Below are 15,123 nucleotides of genomic sequence, written 5' to 3' on the forward strand. Positions count from 1 at the left end.
TGGAGACAAAGTCCCATTATGTCACCCTCAGTAGAGAGTGACCTCAAACTCAAACTCTTGGGCTTAAGCGACTCTCTTGCTCAGCCTCCCAAGTAACTGGGACTACAGGCGCCCACCACAACACCTGGCTATTTTTAGAGACGAGGTCTCACTCTGGCTCAGGCTGGTCCGGAACCTATGAGCTCAGGCAACTCACATGCCTCCACCTCCCAGAGTGCCGGGATTATAGGCGTGAGCCCCCCCGTGCTTGACCTCCTTGCTTTTCTTTCTGTGCCCTCTTGCTTGCAAACCCTTTTGTTTTATTTTATTTGTTTCAACCATGACATTTCCTCTGCAAGACAGGAGAGCCATTCTTTAGTCAAGTCCTTAAACTAAATCAATGGACAATTTTCAGGATTAAGTATAGTTTTATTAGAAGATTGTTTGCCATTTCATTCATTATATGTTGGAGGCAACATGACTGAAAGAATACAGAGCTTGAGTCACTAAGATTTGGAATTGAAATGTAGTCCTATTACTACAAATTTGTGAGAATAGCATTGGCCATGGAGACTTGACAGCATTCTGGTTCCTCAAAAGAGACTTGGGTTCCATTCAAGTTTTTAATGAAGACTTTGGCCTATTTTGTTTCATCCAACTGAATTTTCTGAACTGTGTTCCCTGGTTCCTATGGGAGAGATGCCAGGGAAAGTCTCAGCACCTGTAACCTCTTTCTCACTCAGAGTTGCCAGGCATTAGGGACTAATTGACATGAGCCAGTTTATATTTGGAAGCCATTAATGGCAACTGAATTGTTGAGGCATCCAGTGCAATGAACCAAAGATACAATATACAAGCGCCACGGTTAGATCAATAAACATCATCTGCAGCAAGCTCAGAAGTCGGGCTTGGCTGCCAAGCTTAACACTACATCTCTTCATCTGGGACCCACTTAAGTCAATGGGCTAGTGTCCTTCTTGGGAGACTGGAGAATGGAACACGAGCTGATATTTCTAAACGTCTTAATTTTGGATTGTCTAAATTCAGTTTCTAAATCAGGATTCTAATCCTACATGTTAAGCTTCTAAACCTGTCCAAAATGCACAAAGACTTCTTGAATTGGAGAAGTGTGGTCCTTGTAAGAAATGAAAATGAATAAGTAAAGAAGTAAAAAAAAGAAAAAGAAAAAAGAAAAAAAATCAATTCTGCCAAAAGCGGTTCTGTCATAGGCAGTCATTTTATTGACATACAAATAAGGACAAAAAAAAAAAGAAAAAAGCCGTATGAAAAACTTCATGGATAGCCTTTATTATTCTCATTAGCCATTGTGCTATAGAAATAACGACCTCTTGATATACCATTCTGGTCAACCCAGTATGGAAGACTCAGAGTGGAATTAGGAGAATTCCTACAATTGCTCCTGCCATTGTCATAACTCCTTTGAAAGGAGTTGGATTGCCTTGGCTAGCCTGAGGTAAATCACATTTCATGCAAATAAGAAAAGAAAAAGTCTATTTAATTTGTTACTTTCTCGATAACTTTTCAAGACTTAAAAAACACTTAAGCACACCACTAGCAATAAAATAAATAGTGGCAGTACTGTTAGAGCAAGGAGAAAGGGCCAGGGTGGTGCAGTGGAAAAGACACTTTCAGGGTGTGGTTACGATTCACAGTGTGATTTTGAACAAAAGAGTTAACCTTTCAGAAGCATGCCATCCTGTTTTTGGCTTTATTTTGCCATTCCCTCTATCTTGATGACATTATTTTTTCTCCTTTACTGGCAAACTCTGCTCTTCCCTTAAGACAAGCCTAAGTAAGTAAAGCTAAAAACCAAACTAAAACTAAAAAGAATGGTGGTGGTGATGGGGATTTAATCTAGTTCTGCATCACCTCATGCTTCTAAATTAAGTTCTACACTTTATCTTTTTTTGAGACAGAGTCTTACTCTGTCACCCTTGGTAGAGTGCGGTGGCATCATAGCTCACAGCATCCTTAAACTCTGAGGCTCAAGAACTCCTCTTGCCTCAGCCTCCCAAGTAGCTGGGACCACAGGCACCAGATACAATGCCCAACTAGTTTTTATATTTTTAGTAGAGACAAGGTCTTGGTCTTGCTCAAACTCCTGAGTTCAAGGGATCCACCTGCTTCACCCTCCCATCGTGCTAGGATCACAGGTGTGAGCCACTGTTCTGTCCTTACCTCTTTCTTATCTCCGTTCATCATATATACCACTGTTAAGCTAATCCTCTTTTAGCACTGTTTGGTCAGGTCATTCCACTACTCTAAAACAAGCTTTCTCCCAATTTTCCACAGCATCTGGTCCAAATAAACCACCAGCTCTTAAGAACCTCCATAATCCTGCCCACTAGAACATCACACTTCCCCTGAACACTTTCTGCTCCTACTAAGGTGATCCAACATGTCCTAAACATACATCTTCCACTTCTACTACAAAGCATTTGCCCATTGTCTAGGTTAGACCTGCCTCCCATCAATCATGGTTCCGCATGTTCAGATCCCACCTATCCTTGAAAAGAAAGACTCCCGCCCTGTTACCTCCATGGAAGTTTCTTTTCCCACCTCTTCCAGACATCAACAATTTCTCTCTCATGTGTGCTCTTCTTTCACTTAAAATCTTGCCATATAATTTTAGCTGTTAATTATGTACAATTTTGCATTTATTGCTATTCTTCATAGATTACTTTAAATTGCTCTCTCTCTCTCACACACACACACATTATTAGAAACAGTGAGACAGAAGTTGAGTTTCAAGCTTCTGCATCTCTAGGGCACCCCTTCAAGTTGGCACACCCTGTGCATGTACAGGTCTTCGTAGTTAGAATGGTCAGTAACAGCCAGGATAGAAAGTTCTAGTTTAGTCACTGAGAAATTTTAGGAAACCTATCAGCAGCAAATCCACAGCTACACAAGGCATTCTTTTGACAAGGCACTATCTCAGGCACTGATTTTCTGGTTCAAATTTTTTTTTTTTCATCTTTTGACCACATCACTCCCTCTCCAGGGCTACATTTGAGCCGGTTGGATTCCATCCAGAAACAGATTCAAATAGACAATAGGCCAACTAGAATTCCCATCTTCCTTGATTAGATGTGAAATTGTATAGCTGGGTGTCACTCACATGCCAGCCACTCACGATTCTATGTTATCAATTAATTTCTCTTGAGAGCTGAACTGAGGAGATTGTGACAAGTCTGTTTTGAAGGACCTGTAAAATTACAGCTAGACCAGAATGTCAAGAGATAGTGCTCGAAACATAGGCCTGCCCACGATCTGTGGCATGGCATAAATTAAAACACCCTGTTGACCCTATCGATAATTATATTGGGGGCTTGGGGGTTTTCTTTTTATTTTTTTCCAGTGGGATTTGATTATAAAAAATTGTTTGTCTAAGAATGGCATTCTCATTTACAGGATAATTAGCAAGTGAGTGAAAGGCTTTAAATCACTTAGAAGAAAGGGGGAATTACCACACATTCTGCCAAAGCTACGGAATTTTATTTGCTGTTGTTTCTTAAATAATTTCGAATTTGGGGTGGATTTTCCAGAAAAGGGCCGTAAACTATCACAGAAACCCAGACTGTTACTGGTGTGCCTTAGAGATCATCTCAGCAGAATCCCTCACTTTAAATCTGAACAAACAGAGGACTGGCTTTGTTGGGAGACCTCCCTCAAATCACAAAACTCATTCTTATCAGACACATTTCTCCAACTCAGGCTTTATCTTTTCTGAAAAGTGCAAGTAAGTGAAATTCTACCGGAACTAAAGTGAGCTCACGTGTCCATTTGACATTAGGAGCTAACACATGACGGGATGAGCCCGGCTCTCTGTCTGACCGTGGACTCCCTCGCTGAGCGCCATAGCGAATAATCAGGCACTGTTAGAGTGATTGGGACTGGAACGAATACAAGCAATGGCATTTATTTTTCAGATGTATTCCTTGTGGAAAGTCTAGTCTAACAGAAATAACCAAGCACTGTTGCTATGGACAATTTGTGAACGTTTACAGTTTTATTACAGAGAAACTTCTTTTAAAAGCATTTTTAACCTATGCCAAAAGAATCCTACCCAGTGTTGATGATGTCAGTATTAAGCTGCAGTCCTTCGGAACTTGTCACTTGAGCTAAAGCATTAGAACTTGCAATATTTGAGTAAGCAAAGCACATAGGCCATTTTACTAAAAAACTGAGTGTCAGAGACAGTACAGCACTCGCCTGAGTCTAAAAACCTGGTAAATGAAGCAATTCAGATTCGAACACTTGTCTTCTGACTCCTGTCCCACTGCTCAATACTTCAGGCAATTTCAAATGTATCACATTTTGTCAATAATAGGAAAACCTATTGCGTTAGAACAGTTGAACCGTCCATCAGTAACGTCCCCTCACTGGGAAATAAATATTTAAAATACACTCGGGTACCGGAATTTTCCCAAGAGAAGTATAAGAGCAATATTCTTCATAGCCTAGTAGATTATATGGATGCATCCATATAATTTATGTTTAAAACTGACTTATTTGCAAAAGGAGTAAAATTAATCCCTGTTGGAATATAAATGTATTTTATAGTCGTTAACTTACATTTTTCATTTTGCACTATGAGGAATAACAATTGAACAATTCAAAATAAAAAGATTAATTTAAACTATCTGAAGTCTGGCTTTGACTTTTTCAAGAATAGTTTTGTTTTGAAAACATGCTCCAGATTTCCTTTTTGTTGTTGTTGTAAGAATCTAAAGGAAGCCATTACGATTTTCAGAGCGATGAAAGAAAGATGTCACGAGAAAAAGAGCATTTTCATTCGTATTTTTAGGCTACTGGTCATCTTTCAATCCACTGGAAAATATAATTGCAGATCTGGTTAGCATTTTGAAAATATCAGCCTTGCCAGTATGACAATTTCTGATGAAAGCATGGATTCTGTTAAGGATGTGAAGATGACGTAGCAGCAGAATTGTCTATTTTTTGTACAGCTAAAGCCTGTACTAGTGAATGCTGAAGAAGGATTCGATAGAGAGCTACTTTTTGGTTCATAAGAATACTTTGTTCATGCCATATTACACTAAGCCTGCATATTGATCATTTCTGTAAAACAATGCTTTCCTCTCTCCTATCTGTATCTCAGTTGTGACGCCTAAGGAAAACGAAGCGTGCCGTTTTCGTACTCATAGGAAAGACCAGAAGAAATAAAGCTGAGCTCTTCCGAACTCTTCACAGCTCTATTGTTCTGCCACGGAGCAGCAGCTGCTCTCTGGTTTCCAAGACCTTTTTTCAAACATACTCATAACCTCCATCAAAAAGACCACAGAAAATGGCATGCTGATAAAATGGGAAAAAGAGCACCAAAAAGATGCACGTTTTTGCCAAAAGACTACAACTCAAAAAGTATGGCACATAGGGTGAGGGCGGCTTCCTTTTTTTCTCTCACCATAGAGACAAATTTGGCACTAATTTTCAGCTGTTTATGCAAAGAGATAATGGGCTTTCCTAGCGTGTACTCCATTACAATTGGTAAGTCCTCTGAAGTTTTACGTAATTTGATTTTTCCAGTAGTTTATAAAACATGCGACCTCTAATTTTCTAACAATGTATACTCTTCAAAGTACTTCTATGCATTTCATTTGATTTTGATAACCTTATGGAGGATGTCACGTAACTAACTACTCGTGCCCACTTTACAGAACTAGACACAGGGCCGTATTCTTAATATGCAGTGTACACACTGAAATATTTATATGTAGGATCATGATGTATGCAGTCTATTCTCTCTCTCATTATTATTATTATTACTAGAGATAGAGTCTCACTCTGTCACTCATGACATCATAGCTCACAGCAACCTCAAACTCTTGGGCTCAGTGATCCTTTTGCCTCAGCTCCTGGGTAGCTGGGACTACGGACACCTACCACAACGCCTGGCTATTTTTAGAGATGGGCTCTTGCTCTTGCTCTTGCTCAGGCTGGTCTCGAACTCCTGAGCTCAACTAATCCACCCCAGAGTGCTAGGATTACAGGTGTGAGCCACTGCACCCAGCCCCTCAGTTGATATTTTAACCAATTTCTTTTTCTTCTCTATTTTTGAGACAGTCTCACTTGGTTACCCTTAATAGGGTGCTGGGGCATCTTTAGCTCACAGCAACCTCAAACTCTTGGGCTTGAGAGATCCTCTTTCCTCAGCCTCCCAAGTAGCTGGGACTACAAGTGCCAATCACAACACCCAGTTGTTTTATTTATTTATTTATTTATTTTTAGAGACAGGGCCTCACTGTAGCTCAGGCTGGTCTTGAACTCATGAGCTCAGGCAATCCACCTACCTCAGTCTCCCAGAGTGCTGGGATTACAGGCCTGAGCCACCAGGCCCAGCCTTTTATTCCTTATATTCAGTAATTTTTTAAGTCCACAATTGAAAGAATTCTTTCTTTCCAGGAACAGAGTTTATGTTGAAAAGTGTACGTAAGAAAAAGTAGGTATCCCGTTTTATTTGCCTCCTCTTGAAAGCAGACACACAGCATCTCTGCATCAACAGCAGCCCCTGGCACACATTAAGCACTCAATAAATGCTTGCTAAATGAATTAATGATGTTTAGAGTTCTCTATTAAAAAGCTTTTAAGACACAATGATCTAAATACTTAAAGACCTAAAAATTAAGTTGGCTCAATTCACCAAATCTCAACTTTATAGCAAAGTGCATAGTTTTCACAGCCAGAATATAAATATATAAAAGCAGAAAACAAATTTCATTTTTAAGTGATGTCTTAATTCTGTCCTTGGGAAGTTGAACTGCTCTATTGATAATTTGAAATGTGGCCTTTGACTGTCCAGGGACCCTCTTTAAATTATCATTTCTTGTCTATATGACAAAACTTGGTTCCCAGACTCACTGCTTGTTGGAGTCATGATTTTTCCCTTTGCTGTAACCAGTTAGGATAAAAAGAAGTGAAACACTCCACAAACACCAATGGTCCCAGCCAGGACAGGAGTGGAACCAGTTTCAGGATACACAGCCAGCTTTCTTTCCTTCTTTCCTTCTTTTCTTTCTTTTTTTTTTTTCCCTTGTCTTTCTTTCTTGTCTTCTTCCTTTTATAAAAGGGAGAGGAAGTAGAATTTGAGTGTCTCTATATTGCCCAGGCTGATCTTGAACTCCTGAGCTCAAGCTGTCCTCCTCCCTCAGCCTCTGGGGTAGCTGGAACTACATGCACAAGCCACAGCGCTCAGTTACAGCCAGTTTTCTGAGGCATCCCTTGCAGCTGCTCATGAGCAATGACTCAGGAAGGGACCAGTTGGAGGAAAGATGAGAGCCCAAGCCACGTGTCCAGATATACCTTCCCACCTCCTGCTTCCCAGCCCTCCCTTTTCGGTCCCTTCCCACTCCAGAGTTTCCCATTATATTCATTTGTATCCATCCCCCCATCAAATAAGAATGATTAGCAAACTGAGAGGACCATATTCACTGACCTCCCTCCCTTCCTTAGTAATACCTCCTTGGTTCTACCCTGGGCATTCTGGCACAGCACACAGACACCTTAAGTGCACAGCTTTACTTTACTGCAAGGTAAGGGAATTGCAAAGTAAAAAATTCTTTCCCTGAAGTCAGTCACACATGGGCTCAGGTTCTCAGCTTGGCATAGTTTAAAGTCTAAAGTAATACCTTGCAAGTGCTGCCCTTATCACTCCCTTGACTGTCCATCACCCTCGCCTCAGGCTCCAGCCTTAGCCTGAGCTACTTCTTCCTAATGCACCTGTCAGCCCCAGACAGGGGTCCTTTGCACACTGTGCAGAAAGAGGCTTTTTCCTGTCCACATCTCAGCACATCCTTATCAGCATCTCTCAGAGACTGCAGCCTCTGCAGTTGGCGTGTACCCAGGCTTCTGTCCTGTCCCCACATCAGCCCCTCTTTCTCTTCATGCCCAGTCTCTGCTCCTGGACTTTCCCCACTTCTGCTCCCTGGCGTGTCTGGTTTCACATTCACAAGTGACACCTCTCCCTGTTTGCACAAAGGCAAGGTGCCAAATTGGATTTGGCACATACCAATTCTTGAACAATTTTTTAAATGTGTTTCTCTAATTCACTGTTTTCTGGCAAAAACTTTCTAACGTCAACCCCAACAATTTGCATTTACTTAACCATGTACTTGATCCCTGGAATGACTATCTCCCCCTGGGACTGAAATCACAACTTTCAGGTTATTACTAATGATTATCAATTACCATCTTTTTGAAGAGTTCCCTTTATGTCATTCTAACACAGAAACCTAGGTGGCTGCCAGAGTCACCCCTCAGTTAATGCTCTCTGAAGAAGGAATTTGCTTTTGCTCACTCACGGCAAATAGTACTGAACTATCACTTAAGGATGTCTGCGCAGGAAGGAAAACTAGCTGGCTGTGGGCTGAGACAGGAGGCGGGAGGATTGCTTGAGCTCAGGAACTCAAGGTTACAGTGAGCTATGATCAGGCCACTTTACTTTCTCCTGGGTGACTGAGTAAGACCCTGTCTCCAAAAAAGAAGAAATCAAGTGATTCGGAGGCCCTCTGCATGCCAGACACTGCTATTCCCTTTCAGACTTTGTAACACCTATACTAGTCAGTCATTCTAGTTCTAAGGAAAGGAATTACATAGAAATTAGGCTAAAATGCACACACAAACACACACACCTGTAGAGCTAGGATTTGGACCCAAGACAGTTTGTCTCCACAAATCCATGCATCTTCTGGAAAGAAAGTTCTATATAAATGCTAAACAGTAAAACCCAGCCATTAATTTACACTGAGACAGTTTACATTTTCCTGCAATTTACACCTTTTTTTCCCCAGACTAATTAAATTTCCTACACTAGTAAAGTGCTTCTTCCCACAATTTACTAGGGTTTTGGTGAAGAGCTAAAAGCAGGTTTGCTGTGAAGCTGGCGAGGAAGAGAAGACTGAGATTCCAATAAAAACTTGTTAACTGGCCTGCAACACCAGGCCTATTAAGAATAGAACCGCTCTCCACTGGATGCACAGACCAGTCTTGTACGAGGCTTATTACATACTGGCCCAAGCGCTCACATCTTTCAGACTGGTCCCTTGGGCTCATGCCCACGCCAGCCCTGAGAAGGTTGGAATAACCCTCCATGGAAAACACTATTTGTTATTTAGAATCTATGGTGTCAGGACGAACAAGCCGCTCAGAAGGTACCACGGCTATTCTGAACAAGCCAGACACACACGCACTTACTTTATGTGTCTCCCTTTGGTTTCCAGGTCCTTGCTTCTTAAATCATTCTGAGAAATTCTTAGTCAACGTGAAAGGAATTGATCAAACATTGTGTTATCTTTTCCGCCAACAGAATGTCAGATCACGTCTTGAAAAGTCCTTTCCAGTTCCTTCTTCGGTTCAGACCGATTTTCACGAACTTGAATCCACATGCCATAATTAGGAAGCTACAGTAGGCCAATTTATTCAGTTCATTTGCATCCGTCTAAATAATTTTTCCTGACAGATGACTTCCGTTCTAAGTACCAAGTACTTTTTCATCCTAGTCAGGTTATTGCTAAGGATAAATGATTTCACATTTCTCATAAAGATGCCTGTCATTAAGAATATTAACACAAATTCCTTCCCCTTGAATCGAAAGGAGCTGTCATTTTAGCAATGTTGCTGCATCAGCCTTTCTATTGTCAGACACAACAAATGATGAGAAAATCAATTTACTCTTTAGAATTACTCAAGTGAGGAATCCTTTGATGTGGGGGTGTAGGGTTTTGCCTGGGTTCTATAATCATGTAAAAGTGAGTACTGTATGTATGTTGGTAAAATGTCATAAGCTGTAATGAGGACTATTTGTTGCCAAAGACCTTCCAGACAGAACCTATCTTTGAAAAATAATTCCCTACTCCTAAAATAGGGTTTGATGAGCAACAGATGTGTTTAAATGAACCCTTGTTCAACTGAACCAAGAATATATTTTGATCTGTATGAGGCGTAAGCCAAAGAGGGGGGAAGTGATCACAGCACAGCCTCAGTGGTGGGGTTCGTTGGGGGATCTGAACGTATTTCTTTACTCTGGAAAGTTTCTCTCTTAAAATAGAATGCAAATGAGCTTTTAATTAATACTTTCTAATGGTTAGAGGATGTTGTACACACTATAAAACAATTTACATTTTTCCTTTGTACCCCAAGAACGTGTGTAGAAAAGCATTTCAATGAGTAGCCATAAGCCTTAGAGTGATCTCTGTCCCGGCAATGATTTGCAAGTTCCACAACTCAGTTTCTCTACCCATAAAGGGAAGATTAGACCGTTGTTCAAGAATGACAACTATTTAATATTTGCAAATGACTAAATAACGAAGTGCCTGGATGCTATAGAAATGCTGTGGAGAAAAGATTAATTTCAAACCAAAGTCTAGTACAAACATGACCTTCCTATTGTAAATCTCATGAATAGAAAAAGAAATTGCATCTAAAGCTTTGTTTCTAAGGCGGAGACTCTGGAAATATATTAATTTGAGGATGTTTCAGATGAAGGGGGGGAAGGTCTGTTTATTATTATAATCTCTTGCCTGTGGAGATGAGAAAAAAAATCCTTTCTGCTACATTTTACAGAAAGAATGCAGTCAGTAAAGATTTAAATGACAGGAATAGAAGTGGCGTCCTTTTAGCCCTCTGCCTTTAGGCAGGGCAGCAGGTAAGCCAGCTCAGGAAAAAGAACAATGCTCCTAACAATTCTCCAGGTGAGAATAATAAAAATTAAAAAGAACAAATGGGAAAACTAAGGAGTCTTGGAATTCACAAAGGTCAATTCCAATTGTCATAATTTCACTTAACATTCATTTCTATTTGCAAATAGCCTGGGAGCAAAACTCCAATAGACAGGATATTTATTGCTAGTTCTCTAAGCAAGTTAGTATTAGTGCTAAGGTCTGGCCATTATTTTGTTCACCTTCTCTTTACCCCACTGGTGAGAGAGGGTTCTGGGGGTGGCCACGCACAGGGCATCTGATGCTGGACACAGGAGATCCACAGCAGCTTAGGAGTCACATACACTTTACAGGCCAGGGAAGGAGGATGCCGACCTGTCACTCAGGGCCTCCCAGGGGTGACCCTCAGGGACAGAGTGAACCAGCAGCCGTGGTGAAAGGCAGTAGTAATGGGAGGAACAGGTGCCCTCAGCCTCCCAGGGGAGGATGGAATTGGCTTGTTGGAATAATTGTATAGGCTGGCGAGGAAGTGACGTGGCTGGTGCTGCTGAGAGGGGAAGGAGCTGGGTGGGTATCGAGTGCAACTGTGAATTCCTCACAGCTGGGTCTTTGGGGGGCCCTGTGAGGCGCGGAGATGCCAAGGTACCACATGAATTCAAGGCCTTGTAATGAGCCAGTCCGTACAAACTGTGCTGACTTAAGAGACTCGTGTTCCGTGGCCATACCCGACCTCTGCAGTGTTTTCCCCACATCTATTTTGTCTCATGTGAAAAGAGCCACTTTTGGCTAGATTGACTAAATTTATAAACAGGGCAGTTGAAGCAATGTTTCTAGCAAGAGTACTCTCAAGCCAAGACTGTATAATTAGCTAAATGACTCATGCAGCAGTATCCTTCACTACTGCTTTGCTTTGAATGAAAAGAGGAGAGCCCTAAATCATCCAGACAAATTACATATTTAACCCTTTACTTAATTTTACTTTGTCACAAGGTAAATGTTGACAAACTTCAGCCTTTTAACCAGAGGGCTTAAAAGCAGCCTAGCATGTCAATGGGATGGCATCCACGTCTTCTATTTTTCAAGAATACTGACAAGACACACAACCTGGTCAGTAAGCTCAGCCCTACTACAGACTTCCTCTCACTTTCCCTGGGATTTAACAAGTGAGGACTTAAAGGACAGGGGAAGCCAGGAGGTTGAGGCAGAGACTGTACATCTGCACTTAATGCTGGGCCTGTCATTCTTAGTTATAACATCTTGGGCAAGACATTTAATCTCTCTGGCCCCCAAGATGCATACCTTTTTAGTGAGTTTTAAAATTATTTTTTTAGTAGCAAAACCATTGTTTCAAACAAAATCTTAAGTCCCTCTATAGAACAGGTGATGCTTCTTCATTTTAATCCAATGAGTGGAGCCCAAGCCCAAGCCCAACTGACCTGGCTCCACACTGCCAAGGTTCCTGAAGCATGTCCTTAATGGCCTGCTCCATGGAACCCAGTCTGAAAACCAGCATATGAGACAATATCTAAGGTTCCCAAAGCTTTCAGAAGAATTGAAAAAAATCATAGACTATAAAGTCAGATAGATTTAGGCTCACTTTCCAATCTGCATGACTAGCCTCAATTTTCCTATCTGCAAAGGAAAGATAAAAATACTTTTAAGTTGGAGCCAGGCATGGTGGCTCATGCCTGTAATCCTAGCATTCTGGGAGGCCGAGGCAGGTGGATGGCTTGAGCTCAGCAGTTCAAGACCAACCTGAGCAAGAGCAAGATCTTGTCTCTAAAAATAGCCAGGCATTGTGGTGGATGCGTGTAGTCCCAACTACTCAGGAGGCTGAGGCAAGAGAATCACTTAAGCCCAAGAGTTTGAAGTTGCTGTGGACTGTGAGGCCATGGCACTCTACTGAAGATGACAAAGTAAGACTCTGTCTCAAAAAAATTAAAAAAATTAAAAAAATTCTATGTTGGTATGATTGCTAGGTTAAGAACGCCTCTAGCCCTGTGCCTGAGACATAGTAGGTTTCATAAAAAGAAGCTAGAGTACTGACCCGATCTAAGCAGAACAAAATGAGGGAAACTCCAACACTTAAATTACTAAATTGCAGTGAGATCTTTGTCGTTCCCAAAGCCAAATCCTCAAGAACTTGAAGCTAAAATTCTTTAGAACTTGAATCTGTTTTAATTGTTCCAAATTAGCGGAGGCGGGAAAATTCTTCTAATTCACTGAACATTCTGTACACATTGAGAGCTTGTACTGTGTGGACACACCCCGCGTCTCTTAAATGACACCACAGTTGATCTAGCTACCACAGATGGAATTCGAAGCACGGTGCTTTTGTCAAAGAATAACAGGAGAAATGCCATTAAGAACACTTTAATACAAAGCCACCAGAAATTGAGTCCCTGACAGCTTGTGTTCTGTATTTCACCCCATATCACAGAACAACTCAACAGAGTGCTGTGGTTCATTTGTTGAGCTGCTGTTGTGACAGCCTTCATTCTTTCAATAGTTGGAGAGCTCCCCCATAAAATACATCCCTGAAGTCTGTGATTTCAGAAAAATCTCACCTTTGGGGAACTTTCCTGGCATTCTGTAAAAGAAGCTCCCATTTATAGGTCAACAGATGCCAAGAGTCCTGCTCCCCTCACAAACTTACGTCCCAATGCAAGCCAACTGGAGTGAAGTTATGTTCCCCCTCCACATTTTATAAAAACCTTTCTTTTTCTTTAACTTATAAAAATTTTCAAACATACACAAAAGTAGGGGTACTACAAGCCGTCACAAAGCTAGGGCACACTTCTACCGTGGGGTGGGATGGCTGTCGTCTAAGCCCACGGAGGTGACAGCCAGGTAGGTAAGATCCTGCCAGCTGTCAGTTCCGTTCAATAAACACCAAGTACTTGCTTTAAGCAGGGCGCTGTCCTAGGCCACCAGGGTGAACACCACAAGGTCCCAAACCCATGAGCAATGACGACAGAGGAGCAGAGGCCACAGGGAGAAGAGGGGAAATTGAGGAAAACCTCGGTGGGGGAGACAGGATTTGAAGCCCTGCAGGAAATCAGAGTGAGGACATTGCAGGCCGGGGGGGCGGAGGGGGGGGTGTGGGTGCCGTGGGAGATGGAGAACTGCGAGGCCATCTTTAGCGAATGATTCATTTTCTAACGTGCTGGGCAGGAGCTGAGGCGGGAGGACCGGATGGGAAGTGGGAAATTAGCGTCCAGACAAAAATTGTGGGCTTTGAATGCCAGGATGAGGAATTTCTTTACGTGTCTGACAGCAGTGCCAGGGGCAGGGCAGGAAAATAATAATTTAAAGAAAATAGTAGTAGCAAGTTGGGAGAGGAGGAGGGAAGGGAGCTGGGTGTGCTCAGAATGAATCAGAACTTGCTCCGTGAGCCCAGGTGCTGGGGAACAAGGAGCTTGGTGGCTCGTTTATTGCTCCCACAGAGAAAAGAGTAGAGACCCAACAAAACAGGGCGTCGGGCAGGGGACAAGGGACACCTCGCGAGGCGTAGCGGGAGCACCTGGTGGGAGCCGGAGAAACGCTCCGGAACGCCCGCTCTGCACCGACGCGGTCTCCGCGTGCACTCGGCTCCCCAGCGGCCACCGCACCGGCCACCGCGCCGGGAGAGCCGGGCCCGCCCCGCCCGCCGCCCGCTGCGGCCACCGTGTGTTTGCCGAGGTTTGCGTGCGCAGACTGAGCTGCATTTTCCATTTTTCCCTCCCTCCGTCAGTTCGGCAGTGTCCCGAAATTCACCCCCGGCGTAACTTCTGCCTCTGCGCTTCCTTTTCTTGGAACTGGCCTTTGTTTGTCTGGCAGCGTCGGTTCTATGGGGGTGTGTGGGGATGATGATACGCGCGCTTATATAACCGTCCTCGGCCTGCGAGCGCTTCGCAGACGGCCCCTGATGCCGGTGGGGCCGGCGGGCCGGGCGCGGTCTCCGCAGCTGGGAAGCCGGGGCGGCCGGGAGCCGGGCAGGGAGGATCGGAGGCCGGGCCGGGCCGGCCCCCCGCGCGGCGCCCCGGAGGGCGGGCGGATAGGGAGCCGGGCTCTCCCCTGGAGGAAGGAAGTCCCGCTGCCACCTTATCTCCGCTCCTCTGCCTCCTCCCAGTCCCCAGAGCTTTCTCTCTAGAGAAGATTCTGAAGGCGGCTTTTGTAAGTATGATGCTCTGCTTTTGCTTTGGAAAGGAAGACAAACTTTCCTTCCTGCCCTCGTGCATTTCAGACTATTGATTCATTCGAATTCTTTTCCTCTCTCGGATTTCTTAGACGATGGAAAGAGTGTTTCTGGCCCAAGTCCTCCACCCAATTTGATCCCTGCTAACCATAATAGGAGGGGAAAGAGGTTTCTGTTGATAAGTAATTCACTTCACAAAATAGCACCCAGGCGAGGGGCTGAAGCTGGCCACTCCTGCGGCAGCCTGCTCACTCCTGGCTGTACACACACACACAC

At 43.2% G+C, this 15,123-nt stretch overlaps 1 protein-coding gene across 2 annotated transcripts in view; it reads left to right on the forward strand.

Moving 5' to 3' along the window:
• Nucleotides 1–15,123, forward strand: part of LOC100941173 (extracellular sulfatase Sulf-1) — a 178,219-nt gene that overhangs the window by 11,935 nt on the left and 151,161 nt on the right. Inside the window, exon 1 of one of the 2 annotated variants that reach the window (XM_003797256.2) lies at nucleotides 14,510–14,825. The exons of the other annotated variant lie outside the window; for it this stretch is intronic. The gene's annotated coding sequence lies outside the window, so the exon portion shown is untranslated. Of the gene's footprint in view, nucleotides 1–14,509; nucleotides 14,826–15,123 lie in introns of those variants that run through there. 2 annotated transcript variants of the gene reach the window in all.

Source organism: Otolemur garnettii, unplaced genomic scaffold (assembly GCF_000181295.1).
Source record: "Otolemur garnettii isolate 467f Iridium unplaced genomic scaffold, OtoGar3 scaffold00113, whole genome shotgun sequence".
Classification (NCBI taxonomy): Eukaryota; Metazoa; Chordata; class Mammalia; order Primates; family Galagidae; genus Otolemur; species Otolemur garnettii.